This window comes from Elephas maximus, chromosome 3 (genome assembly GCF_024166365.1).
Source record: "Elephas maximus indicus isolate mEleMax1 chromosome 3, mEleMax1 primary haplotype, whole genome shotgun sequence".
Taxonomy (NCBI): domain Eukaryota; kingdom Metazoa; phylum Chordata; class Mammalia; order Proboscidea; family Elephantidae; genus Elephas; species Elephas maximus.
This window is the reverse complement of record NC_064821.1, coordinates 42,536,679-42,549,459: the sequence shown is the minus strand read 5'-3', so window position 1 is coordinate 42,549,459 and position 12,781 is coordinate 42,536,679. Positions and strand designations below refer to the sequence as shown.

The 12,781-nt window shown below is 42.7% G+C and overlaps 1 protein-coding gene across 1 annotated transcript in view; it reads left to right on the top strand.

Annotated features, from left to right (window-relative positions):
* Positions 1-28: 28 nt before the first annotated feature.
* The window catches only part of CEP104 (centrosomal protein 104), a 52,419-nt gene continuing 39,666 nt past the window's right edge, over positions 29-12,781 (top strand). The window contains exon 1 of the mRNA XM_049877716.1: positions 29-422. The gene's annotated coding sequence lies outside the window, so the exon portion shown is untranslated. The remainder of the gene's footprint in view (positions 423-12,781) is intronic.

Below are 12,781 nucleotides of genomic sequence, written 5' to 3'. Positions count from 1 at the left end.
ACGCAGTCCTGCGCACGCGTACAGGTCCCCCGCCGCCGAGCAGGGCTCGGTTGTCATGAGAGCAGCGGCCGCGGCCCGGGTGATGGAAGGAGGCGGCCCGGGCTGCTCATCGGCTGTCACCGCCGCTGTGGCTCCGAGGCGTGGGGCGGCAGAGGAGGCGCCACCTGAGTCCGCCGCAGGGAGCCGGGTGCCGAGGGGCCGGGGAAGGGTCCGCCGGGCCGCCCCTCCCAGGTCAGGAGCCGAGGCCAGGCCTACCCGCTGGGCGCCCCCTTAGGGCCTCCTCCCGAGGCCGCAGCTGAGGCTCCACCCGACAGGGCCGCCCCACAGCAAGCCGCGCCCCGACTTTCCGCGGAGGACCGAGCCATCCGGGAGTCGCCGCCACGACCCGTTGGAGCGCCCGAAATTGCCGTCGCCCTAATCAGGTATCTTTACGACAACAGCTCACGTTATCCAGCCTTTAGTCTGTGCCAGATCCTGGTACGAACAGGTTTACAGAGTCCGGAGCCGGGAGGGAGGGATCGATGGAGATGCCCTGGGGTCCCCGAATTCGGGCTCGTCCCTGGACACCCTGCTTTGCCGCGTGCAGCGCTAGTTAACTGTTACCTGGAGTCCCAAGAAGCCTGTGGATATTTAAAATCCCAGGCAGGCTTTGTGAACTTTGGGCTTTGGACTTGTTGCCAAAAGGACCAGTGTCGTCTTCTCCAGGACAAAATCAAGAAGCTTATTACTGGATGTAAGAAGTGCCCACCTTAGGGCACGGCCCAGCCAGGTTACTGCCAGGTCTGTTGGATTACATCCTAAGAGAGCAATGGATCCCAAAATCTGCCTGCGGCTTTACCTCCCAGTTGGTTTCTCGCAGTTAACATTGCTTTTCATTTTCATATCCCACCTTGCCCTGTTATGAACGCAGGACCGATAGTGAACCAGAACTCCATGGATGACTTTAAAATGTGTTCTGCTGATCAAAAGATTGAAGAATGTTCCTCTGCCCCTGTGTAGGTTAAATGGTGGTCCTTTTTTTGTGCTTAAGTTTAATATTCTCTGGGGCATTTCAAATCCCTAAGATTACTTGTTCAAACAAAAATCAGCTTAATTGTATGACATTTAGGTTTTCTTGAAATGAAAACTAGCAACAAGTTTTGTTTCCTAGCCTTGTAGCAAAATTTTTGGAAGTGGTTAGATTGAGTTTTAGCTTTAATTTTTAACTATCGATGAACCTGATACATACTGAAAAGTAGACTTCATGAAAGGAACCCCTGGTTTACCTTCTGCTGTGCCTGTACAAGCATAACCCTATTAAGGAATCAGTGCAGTGGAGGTTCAGTGGTAGAATTCTTGCCTTCCATGTGGGAGGCTCAGGCAGCCACCATCTGCCTGTCAGTGGAGGCTTGCATGTTGCTATGATGCTGAACAGGTTTCAGTGAGACTTAAGACTAAGACGGACACGGAAGAAAGGCCTGGGGATCTCCTTCCAAAAATCAGCCAATGAAAGCCCTGTGGATCACAAGAGTTCAGTCCACAACCAATCTTGGGGATGGTGCAGGACCGGGCAGCGTTACAGCTGTGCCTGAGATAGCATGAGTCAGGGGCAGGTAGCAACAACAACAGTGAGTATTGTTGCTGATGGAGGACTGCAGCCTGGCGCTTGCTGGGGAGAGTAGCTGTGTGGTAGGGCAGCCGGGATCCCACATGCTTCCAGGTCAGGAAGACCATCTGATAACTTATCACTCAGCAAACTTCTGTTCTTCCCAAAGTTATAATGGTTTTTATAGATGCTCAAAGTAACATCCCTTGGTGCCACTCAAGTATCTCACATAATTACTTGAAGGTTTACACAAAGGACACTGTAGGGTATAAGGTGGAAGTTTTTTGGGCAGGAGTGGGCCAAAACGGGATCCTTTCTGAAAAGGGACCCAAACTGAAGTGATAGTGTTGCCTCTGCAGTGTCCAGGCATTTCTTCTAACGGTTCACAAGTGTCAGTGCTTTGTTTTTGGTTTATTGGGGTATTGATGCAGCATAGTACAGTGTCTACATCTTCCATCTCAGCTTTAAAAGTCCTTCCTTTAAGTCTAAGCTCCATAGCACAGTATATTGGTCAAGACAGGAAGACTCTGGAACCCAACTACCTAAGAACCGATCCTGCTTGCATGGCTTACTAAGCTGTATGACTTTGGGCGAGGACCTCTCTGTGCCTCAGTTTCCTCGTCTCTAAAGCTGAGGCGATGACGGTGCCTATGCCATAGAGTTGTTATGAAAATATATATGTGCCAGGTGCTGAGAACAGTCCCGGGCACAGAGTAAGTGGTATAAAGTGTACGTCCATATCAAAGTGAAAGTACTGTGTAAAGGAGTAAGTGCTATACAGATGTTGGACAACATTAAGAATATTTCAAGTTTAGAATTTCAAGATGGGTAATCATATTCAGTTGGAAATGTTTAATAGATACCTAGTCTTTTCAGGGTGGAATAGGGACTGACTGACGATGATCAAAAGATTTGGGGAATTGTGAGCAGAAGGGTATAACTGAGCTTTCGTTAAGTTTGGCTGGACCTTAAAATTCATAACCAGAAATGAGGGCTGGAAAAGCACATTGGGTCAGGACAAAGCAAGGACTTGAATCCTAGGCAGAAAGCCCATGGCAGGTTCTCGAACTATGTTTAGGAAGGGTGATCTGGCAGGAGTGTGTGACATGAGTTGGAGGACACGTGCTCCAGGAGGAAGACCAGGCCATTGTAATTGTCTAGGAAAGACAGTGGGACAGAGATGAAGGAGTGTGCTCAATAAATAGCCATTCCAAAGGCAGAACCAGTGAGGCAAAGCACTGGACTGTATACAGTGCTCACAGGAAAAGGAACCGCAGGCTCAGAGCCCGAGTGACCCAGAAGAAGGTGGCAGGACACAGGGAGGGGCAGCAGGGGCTTAGCTGCAGCCTGGGCGTTTTGGGGAGGATGAATTCTGTCTGTGGCCCAGGGTGCACAGAGTGCAGGTGGGACTGGCCAGCAGACCATGGATAGAAAGCCACACATAACATTTTGGAGCCTTGCTTTTTCTTATTTTCTGGGTTAATGTAGTTTTTCTCCAATACTGTGATATCCTGCAGTGAAGTTTGTGTAAACAATAACTAGGCTCTTTAATCACGATTTATCATGGTGTTTTTAATTCCTTTGTTCATACATTCCAAGAAACGTTAGCAGCTATCTGTCTACCATTTATTGAAATGGTCTTCTTCAAGTTCTCAATGAAACTAAAAGTCTAGGTCGTGCATCAGGCATTTTACAGTAAGCAAAATTTCCTGTGGGATATGTTTCTGTCAGCTCTGTCTGAGAATTTAGATTACTAGTATATTCTATTCCTAATGGGCTGAAGCATAACCATTGCAAGGATGGCACAGGACCAGGCAGTGTTTCATTCTGTTGTACATAGAGACGCTGTACTTCAGAACTGACTCTGTGGCACCTAACAACAACGTCCTATTCCTGAGAAACTATTGGTGAATTCTTCTTTATCCTCTGTTTTGGTGAGAACTCTTTTGGTTGCAAATGACTTAAACCTAACTCAGACTGGTTTGAACAAAGGAATTTGTTGGCTTGGCAACTGAAAAATAACCAAAGAGTTCAAGAATAGTTTTGCATAGTAAAAATGTCTATTCTACCAAAAGCCATCTATACATATAACGCACTTCCAATCCAAATTCCAATGTCATATTTTAAGGGGATAGAGAAACAAATCACCAATTTCATATGGAAGGGAAAGAAGCCCCGGATAAGCAAAGCATTACTGAAAAAGAAGAAGAAAGTGGGAGGCCTCACTCTACCTGATTTCAGAACCTACTATACAGCCACAGTAGTCAAAACAGCCTGGTACTGGTACAACAACAGGCACATAGACCAATGGAACAGAATTGAGAACCCAGATATAAATCCATCCACGTATGAGCAGCTGATATTTGACAAAGGACCAGTATCAGTTAATTGGGGAAAAGATATGGGGAAACCATTTAACAAATGGTGCTGGCATAACTGGATATCCATTTGCAAAAAAATGAAACAGGACTCATACCTGACACCATGCACAAAAACTAAGTCCAAGTGGATCAAAGACCTAAACATAAAGACTAAAACGATAAAGATCATGGAAGAAAAAATAGGGACAAACCTAGGAGCCCTAATACAAGGCATAAACAGAATACAAAACATTACCAAAAATGATGAAGAGAAACCCGATAACTGGGAGCTCCTAAAAATCAAACACCTATGCTCATCTAAAGACTTCACCAAAGAGTAAAAAGACCACCTACAGACTGGGAAAGAATTTTCAGCTATGACATCTCCGACCAGTGCCTGATCTCTAAAATCTACATGATTCTGTCAAAACTCAACCACAAAAAGACAAACAACCCAATCAAGAAGTGGGCAAAGGATATGAACACACATTTCACTAAAGAAGATATTCAGGCAGCCAACAGATACATGAGAAAATGCTCACGATCATTAGCCATTAGAGAAATGCAAATTAAAACTACGATGAGATTCCATCTCACACCAACAAGGCTGGCATTAATCCAAAAAACACAAAATAATAAATGTTGGAGAGGCTGCGGAGAGATTGGAACTCTTATACACTGCTGGTGGGAATGTAAAATGGTACAACCACTTTGGAAATCTATCTGGTGTTATCTTAAACAGTTAGAAATAGAACTACCATACAACCCAGAAATCCCACTCCTCGGAATATACCCTAGAGAAACAAGAGCCTTCACACAAACAGATATATGCACACCCATGTTTATTGCAGCTCTGTTTACAATAGCAAAAAGCTGGAAGCAACCAAGGTGTCCATCAACGAATGAATGGGTAAATAAATTGTGGTATATTCACACAATGGAATACTACACATCGATAAAGAACAGTGACGAATCTGTGAAACATTTCATAACATGGAGGAACCTGGAAGGCATTATGCTGAGCGAAATTAGTCAGAGGCAAAAGGACAAATATTGTATAAGACCACTATTATAAGATCTTGAGAAATAGTAAAAACTGAGAAGAACACATACTTTTGTGGTTACGAGGCGGGGAGGGAGGGAGAGGGTTTTTTATTGATTAATCAGTAGATAAGAACTGCTTTAGGTGAAGGGAAGGACAACACTCAATACATGGAAGCTCAGCTCAGTTGGACTGGACCAAAAGCAAAGAAGTTTCCGGGATAAAATGAATGCTTCAAAGGTCAGCGGAGCAAGGGCGGGGTTCTGGGGACCATGGTTTGAGGGGACTTCTAAGTCAATTGGCAAAATAATTCTATTATGAAAACATTCTGCATCCCACTTTGAAATGTGGCGTCTGGGGTCTTAAATGCTAACAAGCGGCCATCTAAGATGCATCAATTGGTCTCAACCCACCTGGAGCAAAGGAAAATGAAGAACACCAAGGTCACACGACAAATAAGAGCCCAAGAGACAGAAAGGGCCACATGAACCAGAGACCTACATCATCCTGAGACCAGAAGAACTAGTTGGTGCCCGGCCACAATCGATGACTGCCCTGACAGGGAGCACAACAGAGAACTCCTGAGGGAGCAGGAGATCAGTGGGATGCAGACCCCAAATTCTCATAAAAAGGCCATACTTAATGGTCTGACTGAGACTAGAGGAATCCCGGTGGCCATGGTCCCCAGACCTTCTGTTGGCACAGGACAGGAACCATCCCCGAAGACAACTCATCAGACATGAAAGGGACTGGTCAGTGGGTGGGAGGGAGATGCTGATGAAGAGTGAGCTAATTATATCAGGTGGACACTTGAGATTGTGTTGGCATCTCTTGTCTGGAGGGGGGATGGGAGGATAGAGAGAGAGGGAAGCTGGCAAAATTGTCACGAAAGGAGAGACTGAAAGGGCTGACTCAATAGGGGGAGAGCAAGTGGGAGTACGAGTAAGATGTATGTAAACTTATATGTGACAGACTGATTGGATTTGTAAACGTTCACTTGAAGCTTAATAAAAGTTGATAAAAAAAAAATAGTTTTGGCTTTAAATATGGCTGGATCTAAGGCCTCCAAAGATGTCTCTCAGCATCTCTTTGGCATGACCGCCCCATGGGGTTAGCACCACTGTCTGGCATGACCTCCCCATGGGATGACTTCCAGCAGCCCCAGGCAAATATCCTACAGCCAGCAGTCCCAATGTTTACCTGTGTTTTATTGACTATGCAAAGGCATTTGACTTTGTGGATCATAACGAATTATAGATAACGTTTCAAAGAATGGGAATTACAGAACACTTAATCGTCCTCATGCAGAACCTGTACATAGACAAAGAGGCAGTCATTCAAACAGAGCAAGGGGGTACTGCATGGTTTAAAATTAAGGAAGGTGTGTGTCAGGGTTTTATCCTTTCCCCATACTTATTAATTCTGTATGCTGAGCAAATAATCCAAGAAGCTGGACTATATGAAGAAAAATGTGCCATCAGGATTGGTAGAAGACTCATTATCAACCTGTGATATGCAGATGACATAACCTTACTTGCTAAAAGCAAAGAAGACTTGAAGCACTTACTGATGAAGATCGAAAACTACAGCCTTCAGGAACAGAATCAAGAACCAAGATGTAAATACATCCGCCTACTATCACCTGATCTGCGACAAGGGCTCAAAGTCCATCAAATGGGGAAAAGACAGCCTTTTAACAAATGGTGCTGGCAAAACTGGATGTCCACCTAAAAAAAATGAAACAGGACCCATACCTCACAGCATACACAAAAACTAATTCAAAATAGATCAAAGACCTAATATAAAACCAAAAACTATAAAGATCATAGAAGAAAAAATAGGGTCAATGCTAAAGCCCTTAATACACAGCATAAATAGGATACACACCATAACTAACAATATACAAACACCAGAAGATAAGCTAGATAGCCGGAGTCTCCTAAAAATTAAACTGTTTGCTTATCAAAAGACTTCACCAAAAGAGTAAAAGGAGAGCCTACAGACTGGGGAAAAAAATGTTTTGGCTATGACAAATCCAACAAAGATCTAATCTCTGTAGGAAAATCCAATACCTCTACAACAGAAAGACTAATAATTTAATTTAAAAATGGGCAAAAGATATCAATAGACATTTCACCAAAGAAGACATTTAGATGGCTAAACAGACACAAAGAAACGCTGGCAATCACTAGCCATTGGAGAAATGCAAATCAAAACTACAGATACCTTCTCACTCCCACATTACTGGCACAAATCAAAAAGCAGAAAATAACAAATGTTGAAGAAGCTGTGGGGAGATTGGAACCCTTCTGCACTGCTGGTGGGAATGCAAAATGGTACAATCATTTTAGGAAACATTATGGCACTTCCTTAAAAAAGCTAGAAATAGAAATACCGTATGATTCAGCCATCCCACTCTAGGAATACATCCTAGAGAAATAAGAGCCGTCACATGAATAGACATATGTAGACCCATGTTCGTTGCTGCATTATTCACAATAGCAAAAGATGGGAACAACCTAAGTTCCCATCAACAAATGAATGGATAAACTATGGTACATGCACAGAGTGGCATACTATGCAATGATAAAGAACAGTGATGAATCTGTGAAACATCTCACAACATGGATGAATCTGGAGGGCATTATGCTAAGTGAAATAAGTCAATCACAAAAGAACAAACATTGTATGAGACCACTATTATAAAAACTCATGAAAAGATTTACACACAGAAGGCAACAATCTTTGATGGAAATGAGGGAGGGGAGGTACAGGGAGGGAAAAACATGAACTAGACAACAGATAAAGATAACTTTGGTGAAGGGTAAGACAGTACACAATACTGTGAAAGTCAGCACAACTTGACCAAGGCAAAGTCATGAAAGCTTCATAGACACGTCCAAACTCCCTGAGAGACCAAGTTACTGGGCTGAGGGCTGTGGGGTCCATGGTCTCGGAGGACATAGAGTAGCATCTGGGGTCTTAAAAGCTTGTGAGCAGCCATCTAAGATACTCCACTGGTCCCATCCCATCTGGTGGAATAAGAGAGAATGAAGAAAACCGTAGACACAAGGGAAATATTAGTCCAAAGAACTAATGGACCGCAACTACCACAGCCTCCACCAGACTGAGTCCAGCACAACTAGATAGTGCCCAGCTACCCCCAAGGACTGCTGTGATAGGGATCATAATAGAGGGTCCCGGACAGAGCTGGAGAAAAATATAGAACAAAATTCAAGCTGACAAAAAAAAGACCAGACTTACTGGTTTAATGGAGACTGGAGAAACCCGAGAGTATGGCCCCTGGACACCCTTTTAACTCACTACTGAAGTCATTCCTGAAGTTCAACTTTCAGCCAAAGGTTAGACAGGCCCATAAAATAATAATACATATAACTCAACCATGTATACAAGACTAAAATGGCACACCAGCCCAGGGGCAAGGATGAGAAGGCAGAAGGGGACAGGAAAGCTGGACAAATGGAAATGGGGAACCTAAGGTGGAGAAAGAGAAAGTGTTGACACATCATTGGGTTGGCAACCGGTGTCAAAAAACAATATGTTTATTGTTTAATGAGAAATTGATTTGCTCTGTAAACCTTCATCTAAAGCACAATAAAAAGAAAAAGACTACACCCTTCAGAATGGATTACACCTCAACATAAAGAAAACAAAAATCCTCACAACTGAACCAATAAGCAACATCGTGGTAATTGAAGATATACATTGTCAAGGATGTCATTTCACTTGGATCCACAATAAATGCCCATGGAAGCAGCAGTCAGGAAATCAAAGGATGTATTGCATATTTTATTGACTATGCAAAGGCATTTGACTGTGTGGATCATAACAAATTAAAAAGCAAAGATGTCACTTTGAAGACTAAGTTGTGCCTAACCCAAACCATGATGTTTTCAGTCGCCTCATAGAACAGGTCAATGAGAGCCGAAGTATGACCTTGAGTATGCCCCACTTGAGTTTAGTGACCATCTCAAAAATAGATTTGACGCATTGAACACTAATGACCGAAGACCAAAGGAGTTGTGGAATGACATCCAGGACATCATACGTAAAGAAAGCAAGAGATTAGTAAAAAGACAAGAAAGAAAGAAAAGACCAAAATGGCTGTCAGAAGAAACGAAACTTACTCTAGAATGTTGACTAGATAAAGTGAAAGGAAGAAATGATGAAGTAAAAAAGCTGAACAGATTTCAAAGGGTAGCTTGAGAAGACAAAGTATTATAATGACATATGCAAAGACCTGGAGATAGAAAACTAAAAGTGAAGAACACACTTGGCATTTCTCAAGCTGAAAGAACTGAAGAAAAATTCAAGCCTAGAGTTGCACTGTTGAAGGAGTTTACGGGGAAAATATTAAATGACCCAGGAAGCTTCAAAAGAAGATGGAAGGAATAAAAATAAATAAATAAGAAGATGGAAGAAATACATGGAGTCACCATACCAAAAATAATTGGCCAACGTTCAGCCACTTCAGGAGGTAGCATATGATCGGGAACTGATGGTATTGAGGGAAGAAGTTCAAGCTGCACTGAAGGCATTGGTGAAAAACAAGGCTGCAGGAATTGACAGAATACCAATTGAGATGTTTCAACAAACGGATGCAGCGCTAGAAGTGCACACTCGTCTACACCAAGAGATTTAGAAGACAGCTAGCTACCTGGCCACCCAACTGGAAGAGATCCATATTTATGCCTATTCCCAAGAAAAGTGATCCAACTGAATGTGGAAATTATCGAACAGTATCATTAATATCACATGGAAAAAGAATTTTTGCCGAAGATCGTTCCAATGAGGCTTTAGCGGTACATCTTCAGGTAACTGCCAGAAATTCAAGCTGTATTCAGAAGAGGACATAGAATGAAGGATATCATTGCTAATGTCAGATGGATCCTGGCTAAAAACAGAGAATACCAGAAAGATGTTTACCTGTGTTTTATTGACTATGCAAAGACATTCGGCTGTGTGGATCATAACAAATTATGGGTAACATTGTGAAGAATGGGAATTCCAGAATGCTTAATTGTACTCATGAGGAAGCTGTAGATAGATCAAGACACAGTTGTTCGAACAGAATAAGGGGATACTGTGTGGTTTAAAGTCAGGAAGAGTGTGTGTCAGACTTGTATCCTTTCACCATACCTATTCAATCTGTATGCTGAGCAAATAATCCAAGAAGTTGGACTGTATGAAGAAGAATGCAGCATCAGGATTGGAGGCAGACTCATTAACAACCAGCAATATGCAGATGACAGAACCCGGCTTGCTGAAAGTGAGGAGGACTTGAAGCGCTTACTGATGAAGATCAAAGACCACAGCCTTCAGTATGGATTACACCTCAACATAAAGAAAACAGAAATCTTTTCAACTGGACCAATAAGCAACATCATGATAAACAGAAAAAAGGTTAAAGTTGTCAAGAATTTCATTTTACTTAGATCCACAATCAACACTTGTGGAAGCAGCAGTCAAATATTGCAATATTTGCATTGGACAAATCTGCTGCAGAAGACCTATTTAAAGTGTTGAAAAGCTTTATAATATGTATTGTTTAATGAGAAACTGATTTCAAGATGTCACCTTGAAGTCTAAGGTACACCTGACCCAAGCCATGGTGTTTTCAGTCACTCATATGTACATGAAAGCTGGACAATGAATAAGGAAGACCGAAGAAGAATTGATGCCTTTGAATTGTGGTGTTGGCAAAGAATATTGAATATATCATGGACTGCCAAAAGAACGAACAAATCTGTCTTGGAAGAAGTACAACCACAATGCTCCTTGGAAGCAAGGATGGGGAGACTAAGTCTCACATACTTTGGACATGTTCTCAGGAGGGATCAGTCCCCGGAGAAGGACATCATGCTTGGTCAAGTAGAGGGTCAGCAAAAAAGAGGAAAGCCCTTAACGAGATGATTGACACAGTGGCTGCAGCAGTGGGCTCAAGCATAACAAAAATTGTGAGGATAGCTCAGGACCAGGCAGTGTTTTGTTCTGTTGTACATAGAGTCACTATGAGTCAGAATCACCTCAACAGCACCTAACAACAACAACAAAATATGCATGTGAAAGCCAGACAGTGAATAAGGAAGACAGAAGAAGAATTGATTCCTTTGAATTATGGTGTTGGTGAAGATTATTGAATGTACCATGAACTGCCAGAAGAATGAACAAGTGTGTCTTGGAAGAAATACAACCAGAGTGCTCCTTGGAAGCGAGGATGGTAAGACTTCGTATTACGTACTTTGGACATGTTATCAGGAGGGACCAGTCCCTGAAGAACATCATGCTTGGTAAAGTAGAGGGTCAGCGGAAAAGAGGAAGGCACTGGACAAGATGGACTGACACAGTGACTGTAACAATGGGTGCAAACGTAGCAACGATTATGAGGATGGCACAGGACTGGGCAGTGTTTTGTTCTGTTACACGTAGGTTCACTATGAGTCGGAACTGACTTGACAGCACCTAACAACAACAAGAAGGCTTCTCTTTCCCAGGAGTCCCAACCAAGTACTGGGATTGAGTCTCATTGGTCCAATTTGGGTCACATATTCATGTTCCCATCCCAGAAGAAATTAGGTATTGTGGCCAGGGTCATGAAATTCATGGATTGCTAAGGCCTGAGAAATGTGCCCACTGCGTATGGGGAGTGAGGAGTACCAGGTAGGGGAGTGGCTTGTCAGCTGTGCCAGAACTAGTGCTGGGGTGGGCACCATCACCAAAGAAAACTGACATGGAGGTGCTGTTTTCAAATGCGGAGAGGATCAACGCCTAACAGGCAAAAATAAACATGACAAACCTACCCTCAGAATGACGATACTGAACTGTGAACTAAGTCAGGTTCACTAGCAAAATCAGGACATGAAAAAGAACCATTCAACCAACATTTAAATATATCCTTTGAGTCAGTCGTTCAAGAAGCTCTTTATGCAGGTGTTTGTACTTAATGTACAATTTTGTACTTCGTGGCTTGGTTAAATGGCCTTTTTCTCTACTCATTGGGTAAGTTACTAACTTTTTGGATATATATTTGGAAAATTCAAGGTAACTAAGAATCTTAAGTAAACTTCTATTGTTAGGTTGTTGTTAGAAGCCTTTGAGTCAGTTCCAACCCATAGCAACCCTGTGTACAAGGTAATAAAGCACTGCTCAGTCCTGCGCCATCCTCACAATTGTTGCTATGTTCGAGTCCATTGTTGCAGCCACTGTCAGTCCATCTCATTGATGGTCTTCCTCTTTTTCACCAACGCTCTACTTTACCAAGCATGATGTGCTTCTTTATGGACTGGTCCCCCCGATAACATGTCCAGAGTATGTGAGATGAAGTCTTACTGTCCTTGCTTCTAAGAAGCATTCTGACTATACTTCTTACAAGAAAAATGTGTTCATTCTTTTGACAGCCCATGGTATATTCAGTATTCTTCGCCAGCACCATAATTCAAAGGCATCAATTCTTCTTCAATCTTCCTTAATCATTGACCAGCTTAACATGCATATGAGGCGATTGAAAAATATCATGGCTTGGGTCAGGCACACCTTGGTCCTAAAAGTGACACCTTTGCTTTTTAACACTTTAAAGAGGTCTTTTGCAGCAGATTTGCCCAATGCAATACCACATTTGATTTCTTGGTTGTTGCTTTCATGGGCATTGATTGTGGATCCAAGTAAAATGAAATCCTTTACAACGTCAGTATTTTCTCCGTTTATCGTGATGTTGCCTATTGGTCCAGTTGAGAAGATTTTTGTTTTCTTTCTGTTGAAGTGTAATGCGTACTG